We start from the raw sequence: 16,071 nt of genomic DNA, 5'->3' as shown, positions 1-16,071 counted from the left end.
CCTGTGATTCCTGTCTGCTTGGGCATCTGCCCCGGGACAGACAGCAGGTACCCCACTGGGTGGCATCCCTGGGTGGGGCTCCATCTCCAGCACTGATCCCCATGTCTGACCTCCCTGACCTCCCACACCTTTCCTTACCGTGGACCCGCACCCTCATTGCCTGCTGTGTCCAGCGCTGAGCCACCCGTACAGAGAGACCATGAATGCAGCCTGCGAGGAGCCTCGGCCTTCTGGCGTCTGAGTGAAGTCGAAGGAACGGGCTCTGCTTCAGGGGTGTGGTGGAGGAGGGGCACGGTGCAGAGGGTGGAGGCCGGGGCCGCAGGGCTTTGTCGGGAGGGTGCAGTGGCGGGAAGTCGCCTTGTGACTGTCCCCTCAGACTCACAGGAAGAGGACTTTAGCAGGTCTGAATGGAAGGAAGTGGACAGATCTTCAGGGAACAGCCAAGCCACTGGTGGGGGGCTACACTGGGAGCGTTCCTAGGCAAAGTATGCCACAGGGAAAAGATGCGCAGTGTGTCCACTTGGTGTCACAGTGGCCAGGTAGGAGCCCAGCTCTGCTGACCCGGAAGGTGTGAAGTCCTCCTTGGGAACCCTTTAGAAGCTGCAGGGACATCAGACACAACCAAGCTGGAGACTCCCCCCATGTTCAGCCTGGGATCAACCTGAGCCCACGGCCCCGCAGGACCTTCATGGGGCTGTGGGAGAATTACACATTGATCTAAATTCCACAGGCATGAACGTTTTGCCATATTTGCTTCCTCCTTCTCTCTCTCCCCATCCTCCACACCCATACATTCTGCTAAGCCACTGAAAAATAAATTAGAGATATATTAGAGATTTCATGACACTCTACAAGGCATTGCCAAAAAATAAGGATGTTCCCTTACATTCACACATATCGTTATTTCAGCTGCAAAAACCATCAACTCTACAATATTATCCAATATTACTGTATTCCATATTCAGGCTTACAAAACTGTCCTTGGAATATACTTTATAGCTTTTTTTAAAAAGCTAGGATTAATCAATAATGATGCAGTATGGTCAATTGGTATATGTTTTGGCTCTTTTAGTTTTTGTTAAAGAGTAAGATACACATTTGTGATTCTGTTTTAATTTAATCTACATATGCTTCCTTTTTTACCTTCTACTGAAGAATGGTGTGTATAAAATAAAGTGCATTAATCTTAAGTGTACAAAACAGCTCAATGAATATTTTTATTTATGTATAATTCACTTACCATAAAATTTATCCTGTAAAGTATATACTTCAGTGGTTTTTATAGATTCACAAACTTCCGCCGTATTACCACAATTTAATTCCAGAACATTTTCATAGTTAAAATAAATACCTAAGAGCAAGCTGTCTTCATTCCCCTTCCCCCCTCAGACCCTTCTGTTGCTCTAGATTGGCCTATTGTGGACTTTCCATATAAATGCATGACTTGTGTCTTGATGTCCCCCTAAAGCCTCATGCAGTCATACGCAGGCTTTTTCAGAGGTGGCTGGATCTAGACTATGTGATGCTGGCGTCGATTCATGGTGCCGTGCTAAGGATCAAGGGCACTAGGATTAAGGGTGTGAGTGCCACCCACTCTGAGTAGCCTGGATAAGACAAAAGGGATAGAAAGAGCCGTGGTCATCCCTTGTTGCTTTGCTACCTTCTGCCTGCCATGAACTGTTCTCCTCTGGGCAACCACTCTGCTTTGGAGCCAGCTAATTATGGACTAAAACCTCTACAAACTGTGAGATAAGTAAACCTTTTCTCCTTTCACTTTGGGTGTTGGGCATTTTGTCTCAGCAATGAGAAAAGCAACTAAGACACATGGCTTCTCCCACTCAGCACAATATTTTCAGTGTTGGTCTGTGTTGCAGCATGGATCTGATTTCACTCACCGATACGGTGCATAGTGTTCTATTGTGTGGATACACAGCATCTGTCTGTTCACTCCCTGATTGATGTTTGGGTTATTTCATAACCCAGTGCTGCTATGGATGTCCATGTGAGAGACCTTGTGTGCACTCACGTCTTCATTTCATTTCTTTTTCTTTTTTATTAGAGCATTTTAATAATGCAAGATGAGAGGCTCGTTTTGGGAAATCAGTAAATGCATGTAACATATCTTGGTCATTTCCAATTGCATTACCACCTTTCCCTTCCCTCTCTGCCTGGTCCTCTTTCCCATGGCAAAAAATCTACCTCCTAGTTTCCTGTCCTCTCTCCTTTATTTTATTAATTTATTTACTTGTTTTTAGATTTCTTACATGAGAGAAATCATGCAATATTTGGCTTTCCGAGCCTGGCTTGTTCACTTCACATGATGATCTCCAGTTTCGCTCATTCTCTATGGAGTTTGGTGAGGAACCTCCACACTGATTTCCCGCATGGCTGTACTAGTTTACACTCCTACCAACGGTAGGAGGCGCCCTTTTCCCTCGCATCCTCTCCAGCGCTTATCATTTGCTGGGTCTTGATGATGGCGGTTGTGACTGGGCAAGATGGAGTCTCCAGGTAGTCGTGATTTACATTTCCCTAATGGCTAAAGATGTTGAGCACTTTCTTTATATACTTGCTGGCCTCTTGTACAGTACTTCTTCTTTTGCAAAGTGTCTGTTCAGTTCATTTGCCCAGTTTCTGGTTGGGTTATTATTATTATTTTTTACATTAATTTTCTGATTCATTCATATATCCTAGATAGGAATCTTCTATCAGAAGAGTAGCTAGCAAAGGTTTTCTTCCATTCTGTGGGTTGTCGTTTCACTCTTTTGTTTCTTCATTTTGCAGAGTATTTTTAATTTGCTATAATCATACTTGTTTCTTGATATTATTTCCTATACTTTTGGATCATACTTGTTTCTTGATATTATTTCCTATGCTTTTGGATTAGGAATAGGACTTCGGTCCTATTTTGTGTGGAGGTACATTGACTTCTTTCCCTCTTTTTTTCATCAGTGTATTTTAGTCACACAAGAAAGTGAGGCTCATTTTGGGAAACTGGTGAATGAATTAACATATCTTGATTATTTTCACCACCCGCCTTTTCTTGCCCATACCTATGGTTTTAAGAGTTTCCTCTAAGGTATCTTCCAGTAGTTTCAAAGTCTCTGTTTTTACAACTAGATTTTTGATCCATTTTGATTTGATTTTAGTACAGGGTGAGAGATGTGAATCTAGTTTCAGTCCTCCACATGCGGATACCCAGTTTTCCCAATGCCATTTGTTAAAGACGCCATCTTTTCTGCAGCGTGTTTTAGACCCTTTTGTCCAAAGTCAGATGCCTGTAGGTGCATGAGTTTGCTGCAGTCCCTTCTGTCTTGTTCCACTATTCTCCGTCTGTTTTTGCACCGGCACCAGGTTGCTTTGCCATTACGGCTCTGAAGTGTGACTCAAAATCTGGTAATGTGACAACCCAGCTTTGTTCTCAGGATTGCTTTGTCTGTTCTAGTTCTTTTCTGATTCCTTATGAATTTTAGGATTATTTTTCTAGTCCTGTGAAGATTCTGTTCGTATTTTAATAGGAATAGCACTGACTCTGTAGATCACTTTTGGATGTGGCCATTTTCACAATATTGGTTCTTCCCATCCATGAATGGGGAAGGTCTTTCCACCTTGTAGCATCTGCTTCAGTTTCTTTCTTTAATGTTCTATAACTTCCCCTGTAGAGGTCTTCTGCCTCCTTGGTTAAATGGCTTCCTAGGTGTTTGATTTTTCTCAAGCTACTGAGAATGGCATTGATTTCCAGATTCCTTTCTTAACGGGTTCATAATTAGAATACAGGAACGCCTGGTGTCCAGGTCTGACTTTGTTCTCATGCTTGATGACATTCAGTTGTCGTGGTACCATTTGTTGAAAAGATTATGTTTTCCCTGTTGAGTGGTTCTGGAACTCTTGTCTAACTGTAAATTGACCATAAATGTGTGGATTGATTCCTGGATTTGCAATTCTATCCCCTTCATCTACCTGTCTCTCCTAAGCCAGAAAATCATAGTCTGAGTTTATAGCTTTTTGATGAGTTTTGAAATTGAGAAGGAAGTTCTCTAACTTTTCTTTTCAAGATTATTTTGTATATTCTGCAACTCTTGCATTTCCATATGAATTTTAGGATTAGTTTGTTAATTTATGCAAAAACCCAGCTGGGATTTCATAGAGATTACACTGAATCTGTAGATCAGTATGAGTATTCATCTTAACAACATTAATTCTTGTATCTGTGAACATGAGAAGTCTTTCTATTTATTTTGATCTTCTTTCATTTCTTGCAACGATATTTTGTAGTTTTCAGTGACATCATATGTTTCCTTTGTTAAATCTATCCTTAAATATCTCATTCTTTTTTGATGTTATTGTATATGGATCTTTAAATTTCACATTTCATTGTTTACTGCTAACATTTAGAAATACAATAGATTTTAAATATATTGATTTATATCCTACAATCTCATTGAAATCATTTTTCAGCTGTACTAGGCATGTGTGCATGTTCCTTAGAATTTCTTATGTACATAATGTTACCTGCACATAAGATAGTTTGAGGTTTTTCTGCCAACCTGGATGCCTTTCATTTCTCCTTACCTAATTTCCCTGGAACTCCCCTTCAGTAAAATATTGACCAGCATTAGTTAATGGGAGTAAACCTCCTTGGCTTATACTTTATTTTAGGAGGAAAGTTTCCTTTCACCATTAACCATGGCTTTATTAAGAGCCTTTGGGGGAGTGTAGATGATGACCTTTATCAGGTTGAGAAACTTCCTTGTACAGTGGACCTTTGACTTACAAACTCAATTTGTTCCCAAGGGCTGGTTATAACTCAAGTTGTCAATTGAAGGCTCAGGCTGCTCTACACAGTCTTCCAAGTCTCTCTCCTGTATACGGGCAGATCTCAGTGTCCTTAGAAGAGACATTGGCTGAGGATTTCTCAGTTAATCTCATACAGGAAAGGATATTGTAATGTTCCTTTCAGAAATGTTAAATCTGTACCTGAGATCATCCGGAAGCACAAGCGACTGGCATTCAGGTCATGATGCAACAGCAAGCAGAAACACCAAAACAACACCCAAGATTTGGAGGCAGATTTATTTATGTTGATGGGCACTGATCAGGATCACTCCCAGAATATCGGGCCCTGATCTCTGGGGGTCTAGAGCTTACATAAGATAAGCAAATAGGAAGTACAGAGGCAGAATGCTTGTCAACTGGGGATTGGTTCATACTATGTGCACACAGTGACCAGCTATGCATCACAGTGACTAGCCGTTTCTAAGAGATAGGAGCAACCGGATCTGGAACAGAAACTATTACTGGGGCAACTAAGAAACTGAAGTATACTGGCTAGGGAGGGCATTTTCTGCTACAGTAACTCAAGATTTTGGCTGTAAGTTAAAATGAAAATTCTGGTCATAACCCAAGTTGTTTGTATGTCAGGTCAGTCATATCTTGAGGATACACTGTCTTCCTAGATAGTTGAATGTTTTAATTGGGAAAGGGAATTGGATTTTTTTCTGCCTCTATTGAAATGATCCTGGTTTTTGTCCTTCATTCTTTTGGGTTTTGTTTGGGTTTTTTGAGACAAGATCTCACTATGTAGTGCAGGCTATCCTTGAACTCACTGTATAGCACAGGCTGGCCTCTAACTCATGATGATCCTCCTGCCTCAGCCTCACAAATGCAGAGATCAGGACCTGATATTCTGGGAATGATCCTGATCAGTGCCCATTGATGTAACTTAATCTGCCTCCAAATCCTGGGTGTTGTTTTGGTGTTTCTGCCTGCTATTGCACCACAGGCAATCACAAGCATGGGTCATCACACCCAGCTGTCCTTTATTCTATCAAGACAATATGTATGTATTAGTTAATTGTCAATCACGGAGCCACCTCTGCATGTCTGGGACAAATTCCACTCAGTTTTGACATGTAATTCTCTGTGTGTGTTGCTGGATCCCAACTGCCAGCATTTGGTTGGGGATTTTTATATGGAACTTTGATCTACAGTTTCCTTGTGATCTTTGGTTTTGATATCAGGGTAATGCTGGCCTTGTAAAGAACATTCAGAATTAGTCCCTTCTCTTCTCTTTTTAGAAAGAATTTGTGGGGATTTGTGTTAGCTCTTTGAATATTAACAGAATTCACCAGTGAAGCTATCCAGTCCTGGGCTTTTCTCTGTTGGGAAGGTATGGGCCTCTGATTCAATATCTTTATCCCAAAAGTCTATTCAGATTTTCTGCTGATGTTGTAGCAGTGTTGGTAGGCTTGTGTCTTTCTAGGAATTAATGTGTTTAATCTAGATTATGTAATTTGTTGGTATACAATTGTTTATATATAATTCTTTATAATCCTTTTTATTTTTGTCAAATTGCTAGTAATGTGCCCTCTATTATTCTTAATTTTAGTAACTTCAGGATTTTTCTGATATTGAATTTTAATTTGACTATAATTTTAAATAAGAATTATTTTAACTGTATATTTAGGGATATGGTATGATATTTCATTGCATATATACAATGTATACAGATTAAATCTGTGTAATTTTTGTTTATGTTTTGAGAGAGGGTCTTGTTATGTAGTTGAGACTGGCCTTGGACTCACTATGTGGCCCAGGCTGGCCTAGGACTCACAGCAATCCTCCTGCCTCAGTCTCCCAAGTACTGGGATTATAGGTGTACACCTCCACACTTGGCAAATCAGTGTAATTAATGTTTCTACTCCTTATCATTACTTTGTGGTTAGAGCCTTCAAGCACCTCTCTTCTGGCTACTCATAAAATATATAATAGTTTATTTTTGAGTGGTGTGTGTTTTTTCTCTTTCTTGAACAGACTAGCTGAAGTTTTGTCAATTTTGTAGTTTAAAAAATATCAAGCCCTGGTTTCATTGATTTTCTTTATTGTTTGTCCGTTTTTTATTTCATTTGTCTCCTCTCTAATCTTTATTATTTACTTCTTTGTTCTTGCTTTGGGTTTGGTTTGCTATTCTTTTTCTACTTCCCTAGGTGAAAGGTGGGGGTATTGATTTGAGTTTTTTTTCACTTTTAATGTAGACATTTACAGGTGTAAATTTCCCTCTGAGCACTACTTCTCCTGAAACCATAAGATTTGGCATGTTGTAGGTTTTGTTTTTGTGTATCTTGAAGTACCTTCTAATTTCCCTCGAGATTTCTTCTGGGCCCATTGGCTATTTAGGAGAGTGTGATTGGATTATCATTTATCTAGCTGTGGATCTCTGAGTTTACTCAGACTTCATTAGACTTCTTAGATGTGGAGACTACTTTTCACTAAACTTGTTACATTTTCAGCCATTATTTATTCAAATATTTTTTGCCCCTTTTTCCCTTTCCTTTCTGTAACTTCCATTATGTCAATGAACTTTTATATATGTAGACATGTTTACTGATCACTCAACCCAAAATGTAAATCATTCCCAATCTCCAAGAGGTTCCTGGGCGGCCCTTCCCATCCATCCATCCCATGCCTCATTCTGGGGGTGACTTCTAACTTTTACCATTGTAGATGAAAGTTAGCAAGTGTTGTCCTTATTGCTGTGTATCTTTCTGTTAGAGGAACAAATCCTCAATCACTGTGTAGTTGATGGATTTTACCTTTTGTGAGTACAGTTGCCATGAACATTCCTGTACATACCTTTCACAGAAGCAGACCGGAGGAAATGTGCATAGGAAAGTGACTTTTGGATTATAGGGAATTGCCGAACAGTTTCCCAAAGCATTATTCTAATTGAAATTTCCTTTATCGACTTTTGAGGGTTCTCCCCGCTCCACATGCTTCCCAGTACCGTCAGCCTTTCTGATGTGAGCCTGCCAGTTGGTGTGCAGTGAGTGGTAGGTATCTCTTTGTGGCTTGAATCACATTTCCATGGTGACTAATAATGGCCCGTGTGCGGTGGTTGTTAGTCAGCCTTCCACACTCTTAACAAAATGCCTGAGAAGAACAAAGGAGGAAAGCTGACTTTGCCTCATGGTGTTTGTATTTTTCAGTCCATGATCTTCTGACTCCGCTACTTTGAGGGGAGGTGAACATCATGGAGGTAGAGCATGTGGAGGAAATGGTGCTTGCCGTACGGAGCCCAGGAAACAAAGACAGCAATGGAAACAGGAATGGAGCAAGACAGACTCTCCAGGGCACACTCCCCTGGCCTACTTCCTACATGAAGGCCTCACCTCCTAGAGTTTACATCGCCTCCCAATGACACCAACAGACTATAAATCCATCAACAGAGTAGTCCAAGGATGAAAACAGGGACCTCAGAATCCCTTCCCAAAGACCCCACCTCTGCTGTATGGGGACCATGCCTTCCACATGAGCCTTTGAGGAACATTTCAGATCCAAATCCAAGAGTGACTATTTGCATATTGGCCACTGAATATCCTCTTTTGTGAAGTCAATCTGCATTTTTCAGTTAATCTGTATTTCTTTGGCTGTAGGAGTTCTTTGTTTTCTGTATAGGCATCTTTTGTTGAGTACACATAGTGTGAATATCTTGCTGTAGTCTGTAGCTTATTGTTTCATTTTTTTATGATTTCTTTTGATGACCAGCCCTTAATTTTAATGTAGTCAAATATAAGAATATTTTCTTAGCAATTTTGTTTATTCTTTAAGTAAAATTTGCCTATCCCAAAGTTATGCCATATTTTTAACTTTTTACTTATGACAATTTTAGATTTACAGAAAAGCTATAAAAATGGGACAGAGATTCATATATCTATTTCATACACCTTTGCTTAAGTTTAGTATCTTACATAACCACTATACAATTATCAAAATAAAAAGTATTTTTTTCTGTTAGAAGTTTTATCATTTAATCTTGGAAATTAGGTCAGCAACTCATTTCAAATAAGTGTGATGCATAGATTATTTACCTACTGCTTTGTAATGTGGATGCATATGAACTACAGCACCATTTCCTGAAACATATTTCATTTATACATAGAATCGCTGGCCCCTTTGTTGTAAATCTTAGGTGCATCTGTTTATGGGTGCTGTGCTTTATTTTATTAACCTATTTGCCTATTGCTGCACAAATACTTTGCAGACTTATTCATTGTAATGTTGTAATAGGACTTAAAATCTGGTAGTGTAAGTCCTCCAACTTTTCTTTGATAAGATTGTCTTGGCTATTTCTAGTTTAATTCCAGTCTACATGTCAGAAATAGATTTTCTTTGGTGAAACTGGTGGCTCATTAATCAACATAATGAATGTTAACAATGTTTAAAACTGAAGAAAGAAATTAATCTTCAAATTGAAAGGTCATACAAAGTGTGTAGCAAAATAAACCAGCAGAGAAGAAAAACAAGTCATAATTACATTCCAGTGACAGATCAAAATATGAAAAGATGAAGAAAAAAATCCTGTTAGGTACCAAGTAGAAAAATAACAATTTATAAAGAAAGAAATTCTAATAAAAATCACAGTTCTCAGCAGCAAAAATACAGGCAAGAGACAAATTAAACAATAAGACCTAAAAACTACCTAAGTGGTATGACTAAGTAACTATAAACTTAGAATTCTATACCTAGCAAAACTGTCAATCAAAATTGCAAATAAGGTGTTTTCACATATAAAATTTTTCCTGTAGAAATCATTATAGAGTGGGCCAGGGATATAGCTCAGTGGCACAAGTGCCTGGCTGGCAAGTGCAGGGTCCTAAGTTCAATTCCAGTACCCCAAAAAAAGTCATTATAGAGTAAATAATAGAAATTATACAATTAGATAAATTATATATTATGTAATATAAATATAAATTTACAAGGAAGATGCATCCAGAAAGCAATTGTGTAGGTCAAGACTTCTGGAAAGATGACAGAGAGGGAACAGCAGAGAAACAGCCTCTCTGAGCTTTGGTGTCCAGACACTGGATTATAACAACATGAGGAAGAGAAGAAGAAGGGAAGTGGGTCCCTGGGATCCAGCAAGGATGTGAAGCAAGAATTGAAGCCCGTGGGGAGAGTGAAGAGAGAGACCTCAATGCAAAAGAAGGAGCTGGCAAGCAGTGCTTTCTCCCTGAGCCCTGACTCATTGTGTGGGAGCAGTAGCTCAAACCTGTAGGTGCACAGTGACTACTGGTGACCCCAGAGCCCTCCATGGAGAAATGCAGCAGTGGAATGGAGCAGTGGACATAGCAGACTGGAGTGTCTGGTGACTTACTGGGGTCCAGATGTCCCCTGGAGATGGTGATTGGCTGGTAGCCATCTTAGAGAGTGATCAGCTGAGCTCAGAACTCAGAGAAGCTGCAGGCTAGATCCATCTAGCAGCTCCCAGTGTCAGGGTGAGGCAGAACTGAGTTCACGTGAGCAGGAAGTCAGGGAGCCATGTTTAAGCAAGCAGGGGGCTGAGTTCAAGCCAACACACAGAGTTGCAGGCTGAACAAACCAGGTTCCAACCTCACAGCCAGAAATCAGCCCAAACTTCAGTGGAACTAACGGTGAAGGCTTGCTGGGATTATCCACTGCTCCACCTATAACCTACAACTGGTTGGCTGGGTATTAATCAGGACAGATCTGGGCTCTGCCTGCCCAGTCTGTCTACCAGTGACAGCAGAGACACACTTGGAAGTGGACATTTTTTCTTCTTTGCTTCTGATTTCCTCCTCCTCCTCCTCCTCCTCCTCCTCCTCCTCCTCCTCCTCCTCCTCCTCCTCCTTCTTCTTCTTCGTCTTCTTCTTCTTCTACTACTACTACTACTACTACTACTGCTTTTTATCTTGTCTTTTGAGGTAGGGTCTCACTGTACAGTTCCAGCTGGCCTTGAACTTACTATGTAGCCTAGGCTGGCCTTGCACTCACAATGAACCTCTAGCCTCAGGCTTTCAAGTGCTGGAATTATAGCCATGTGCCACCACACCCAGCTCTTTTCTTTTCTTGTTCTTTTGTTTTTGTTTTCTTCTTTTTTCTTGATTGTTTGGTCTTGTTTTTATATGAGTGTGGGCATTGTTCCTAGTGTTCTTGTTGTTATTCTCTTCTGCTGTTGTTTTAATTTCTTCCTTCTCTCCTTTCCTGCCGTCTTCACCCATCTCCCAAAGTCCACATGATCTTCCTTTGTCCTCTAGCCTTGCTTCTCATCTCTTCTACTACTTCTATTTCTCTATTTTTCCCCCAACCCCTTTTAAATTTTCTCTCCTGAGGGTAAAATTGCTATATTGAGGATATATTTACTATATACAATTTTCTGGCTTCTTTTAGATTTTGTTATATAACCACAAACATAGTTTGATACGGTTAAAGTTTGCAAATTAATAGTTATCACCATTTGTCATTCTCTAGGCTATGCTTGATGCTATTTTTATTGCTGATTGTACTACTTTAGCCAAGTTGACAACATAATTTTCTAATTAGTTGTTCTTCCTGGTATAGCAAGACTGAGATTGTCTAAGGATCCTAAACAATACTATAGGCCAATGCTAAAGAAACAGGGGCTAGAACACATAGGTAGCAACTTCTCATCCCCAATAAATTGAATACACTCAAAACCCAAAAGCCAGCTACATGCAACAACTACAGCTATATCTGGAAGATATTTCTGAGAAGTAATTATTTCCTATGGGTTTTGAATACTAGCAATAATGTTACATGCCATAAGCAATCACAGGCATCAACCCAGGAATTAAACTAAAAAGTAGAAAGTAAGAAGACTTTTAAGCAAGCTGCAACTCTACACTTCCAGTTCACCAAAGACAAACCCAGGAAAATGAGGTGAAACAATTCAAAAGCCATCCTTTGTGACTCTCTGAAGTGGTATCAGTGGGAGTAACAAAACAGATGAATGAGTCCCTAGGAAAACTCAAATCAGAAATAATTTCTCAGATAAATATAGAGATAGTGACCAGAATGAAAGACATAGTTAGTGAGTCTAAAGCAGATACAGATAAGAAAATAGAAGAGCTTAGGAAAATGATGGAAACCATGAATGGGGAATCCATCAAACAGATTCAAACAGATATCTATAAGATTAAATATTCCATTGAAAGTATGCAGAGAAGAATGAGCCAATATGAGGGCAGAATATCAGACATAGAAGACAAGATTGCACTTAGCAATCATGAAAAGAAAGGTTTCTTAAAAATAGCAAGGGACCATGAAAAAATCAATCCAACAGCACCCAGATGATGCAAGGAAGAACTTAAGACTGGTCAGAGTCAATGAAAAAGTAGGAGATAGGGCAAATGACATAAAAAACCTGTTCACAGAAGTCATGACAGAAAACTTTCCAAGATAGAAATAGAATTTGACATACAAATAAGTGAGGCATATAGAACTCCAATTAGCCACCATAAAAACTACGCCAAGACATACAATAGTCAAGATTCCAGAAATTCAACACAAGAACAGAATATGAAAAGCTCTTACAGAAAAGAAACAAATCAACTAGAAAGGAAAACCCATCAGAATCATGGCAGACTTCTTAACACAAACCTTCAAGTCAAGGAGAGCTTGGAGTAAAATATTTCAAGGCCTAAAAGAAAACAACCTCTAACCCAGACTGATGTACCTCACAAAACTATCTTTCAAAATTCATGAGGAAATAAGATGCTTTCATGACCAAGAACACTTGAAGGAATGACTACCAAACCAGCACTCTAAAATGTTCTGAAGGACATTCTAGAAAGAGATAACAAGAACTACAACTTCATGGACCCCAAAAGAATGAATCCACCAGGTAAGGCAAGTAACTAAACAGGGACGTGAGGGAAACCTCCAAGAGGAAAATAATATGACAAGGAAAAGTCACTACATGTCAGTTATAATCATCAATGTAAATGGTTTCAATTCACCAATCAAGGGAAACAGACAGGCAGAATGGATCAAAAAGCAAGATCCATCAATATACTGCATACAAGAAGCACTTTAAATTCAAGAAGAAATTCATAGACTGAAAGTCAAAGGAGGGAAAACAATACTCCATGTGACAGGTACCCAGGAAAAAAATCAGGGGTAGCTATTCTATTTGCAGGCAAAGTGTACTTCAAGCCAACACTGATTAAGAGAGAAAAAGAAGGTCACTACATCCTTGTAAAAGGAACAATCCAAGAGGAAGAGATAACAACCATAAATATATATTCACCAAATACCAGCACACCCAAATATAAAACAAATATTATATAAAACTAGTGTTAATGGACATGAGAAATCAAATAAGCCCTAATACAAATTGTAATAGGGGACTTCAATACTCCACTGTCACAAATAGACAGGTCAACTAGACAGAAAAAAAAAAAATTAGAACCGAACCAAACTTTTGAACAAATGGACTTAGTAGATATCTACAGAGTGTTCCACCCCACAGCGTCAGAATACATATTCTTCTCAGTTGCACACATGACGTTCTCCAAAATAGACCACATACTAGCTCATAGAACATGCTTAAGTAAATGCAGAGGAATTGAAATTATCCCATGTATATTATCAGACCATAGTGCAATGAAATTAAAAATCAATGGCAAAAGAAACCACAAAAACTTCATAAACATATGGAAATTAAATAACACCCTACTGAACAACCAGTGGATCACAGATAAAATTAAAGAAGAAATTAGACAGTTTGTACAATTAAAAGATAATGCCAGTACAATATTCCTGAACTTATGGGATGCAATAAAAGCAGTCCTATGAGTGAAATTTATAGTGCTAAATTCCCATATCAGATGAATACCAAGCTGAAATAAAGAACGGAATGTTGAACCTCAAGCTTCTAGAAAAAGAGAGCAAATCAAGCCCAAAATCTGTATGAAGGAGGAGCTTATAGAGATCACAGCAGAAATTAATGCAATGGTGACAAGAAAACAATACAAAGAACCAATGAATCAATAAGTTGATGCTTAAAAAGATTAAATAAAATTGACAAATCCTTAGCCAATCTTATCAAAAAAGGAAAGAAAATACTCAAATCCATGTTTTAGGAATGAAAAGGGTGAAATAACTACAGATCCTGCACAAAGCTAGATAATTATCAATACTCATTTGAGAACTTATATTCTAATAAGATGGGAAATTCAGAAAAAATGGACAGGTTCCTAGATACATATGAATTATCAAAGCTGAATCAAGAAGATATAAAGATTCTAAATAACTCAATATCAATGAAATTGAAGATGCAATTAAATCCTACCAACAAAGAAAATTTCAGGTCCAGACAGATTCACTGCTGAATTCTAAAAATTTAGAGAAGACCTAATCCTGCTACTTCTCAAACTTTAATGCAATCAAAAGGGAAGCAATACTCCCAAATTCATGTCTAGGAGGAAGCATTACCCTGATATTAAAAACACAGAAGGAACCAACCAAAAAAGAGAACTACATATCAATCTCCCTACTGAACATAGACACAAAAATCCTCAATAGGATACTGGCAAACAGAATATACCATGACCAAGTAGGATTCATCCCAGGGATACAGGGATGGTTCAACATATGCAAATCAATAAATGTAATACACCACATTAACAGAACCAAGGACAAAAACCGTATGATCATCTCTATCTTAGTTACTTTTCTCATTGCTAAAACAAAATATCCAACACCCAAAGTTAAAGGAGAAAAAGTTTATTTAGCTCATAGTTTTTAGAGGTTTCAGTCCATAATAGGCTGGCTCCAAGCCAGGGTGGCTTCACAGAGGAGAACAGTTCATGGCAGGCAGAAGGTAGCAAAGCAATAAGGGATGACCACAGCTCTTTCTATCCCTTATGTCTTATCCAGGCTACTTAGAGTGGGTGGCACTCACACCCTTAATCCTAGTGCCCTTGATCCTTAGCACTGCACCATGAATTGATCCCAGTGTCACACTTCTAGATACAGCCACCTCTGAAAAAGCCCCACCTATGGCCACTTGAGGCTTTTGGGGAACATCGAAACATAAGCCATAACATTTTGCTCCTGGTCTTCCGAAGACTCATGCACATCTCTTTATGCAAAAGGTATTTAGTCCATCTCTATGAGTTGCTGAAGTCCTAACAGTTTCAGCATTGCTTAAAAAGTCCAAGTCCAAAGTCTCTTCTGAGATTTGGGGCAAACTCTTAGCTGCATGCCCCTGTACAATTGAAAAGAAAGTTAAAGACTTCCAACATTCAAGGGCACAAGATAGATATTTTCATTCCAAAAGTTACAAATGGGAACAAAGCAAAATCCAGCCCAGCACACATTAATTGCTATAGTTCTGCCAGGTGTGGTGGCACACGTCTGTAATCCTAGCACTCAGGAGGCTGAGGCAGGAGGATCATTGCAAGTTTGAGACCAGCCTGGGCTACAAAGGGAGCTCAAGTCCAGCCTGAACTACATAGCAAGACCCTGTCTCAAAAAAAAAAACCAAAAAAACCTGTTATAGTTCCATCTCCAGCATCTGAGTCAATCTGTGGGAAAGTGTGAACTCCAAGGGGCCTGGGTGGCCCTGCCCTTACAGCACCTCTGGTGATTGTAGCTCCTGTGGCTCCTTTCTTTGGCCAGCTCTGCTCTGTCCTTGCAGTTTTCTCCAGACAATCCATATTCCTGGATTCTCCAAATTTCTGGGGTCTCCAATGCACCTTCAGTTTCACAGCCCCAGGTTCACACAGACAAACTTTCTGCCAAGCCATAACACACATCATCTGGAGTCCAGCACCCAATGCAGTCCTTCTTTCCAGCAGAAACCTCTTGAGCTTTGTCTTTACTGGTACTATTTCTATCAGCAGTCTGATCTTCTGAGCTCTGACCAGAATCTCCCATACAGAACAGCCTAAGGTATTCCAGGCATCTCCAAACCTTTTCAAACTCTTCCCGAAAGCCAGTCCCAAAAACTCCTGAACCATATCATCAGGTATAGTCACAGAAAAGACCTCACTTCTCTGGTACCAAATTCTGTCTTACTTTTCTCTCATTGTTTTGACAAAATACCCAACACCCAAAGTTAAAGAGGGGAAGGTAGCAAAGAAACAGGGGATGACTACAGCTCATTCTATCCCTTATATTTTATCCAGGCTGGGTAGGGTGGGTAGCACTCACATTAATCCTAGTGCTCTTGATCCTAGCATTGCACCAATAATTGATCCCACTATCACACATTCTAGATCCAGCCACCTCTGAAAAAGCCCCATCCAT

This window comes from Chinchilla lanigera, unplaced genomic scaffold (assembly GCF_000276665.1).
Source record: "Chinchilla lanigera isolate Chin_1 unplaced genomic scaffold, ChiLan1.0 scaffold00028, whole genome shotgun sequence".
Lineage (NCBI taxonomy): Eukaryota > Metazoa > Chordata > Mammalia > Rodentia > Chinchillidae > Chinchilla > Chinchilla lanigera.
The sequence above is the reverse complement of the archived record's forward strand: the minus strand, read 5'-3'. Positions refer to the sequence as shown.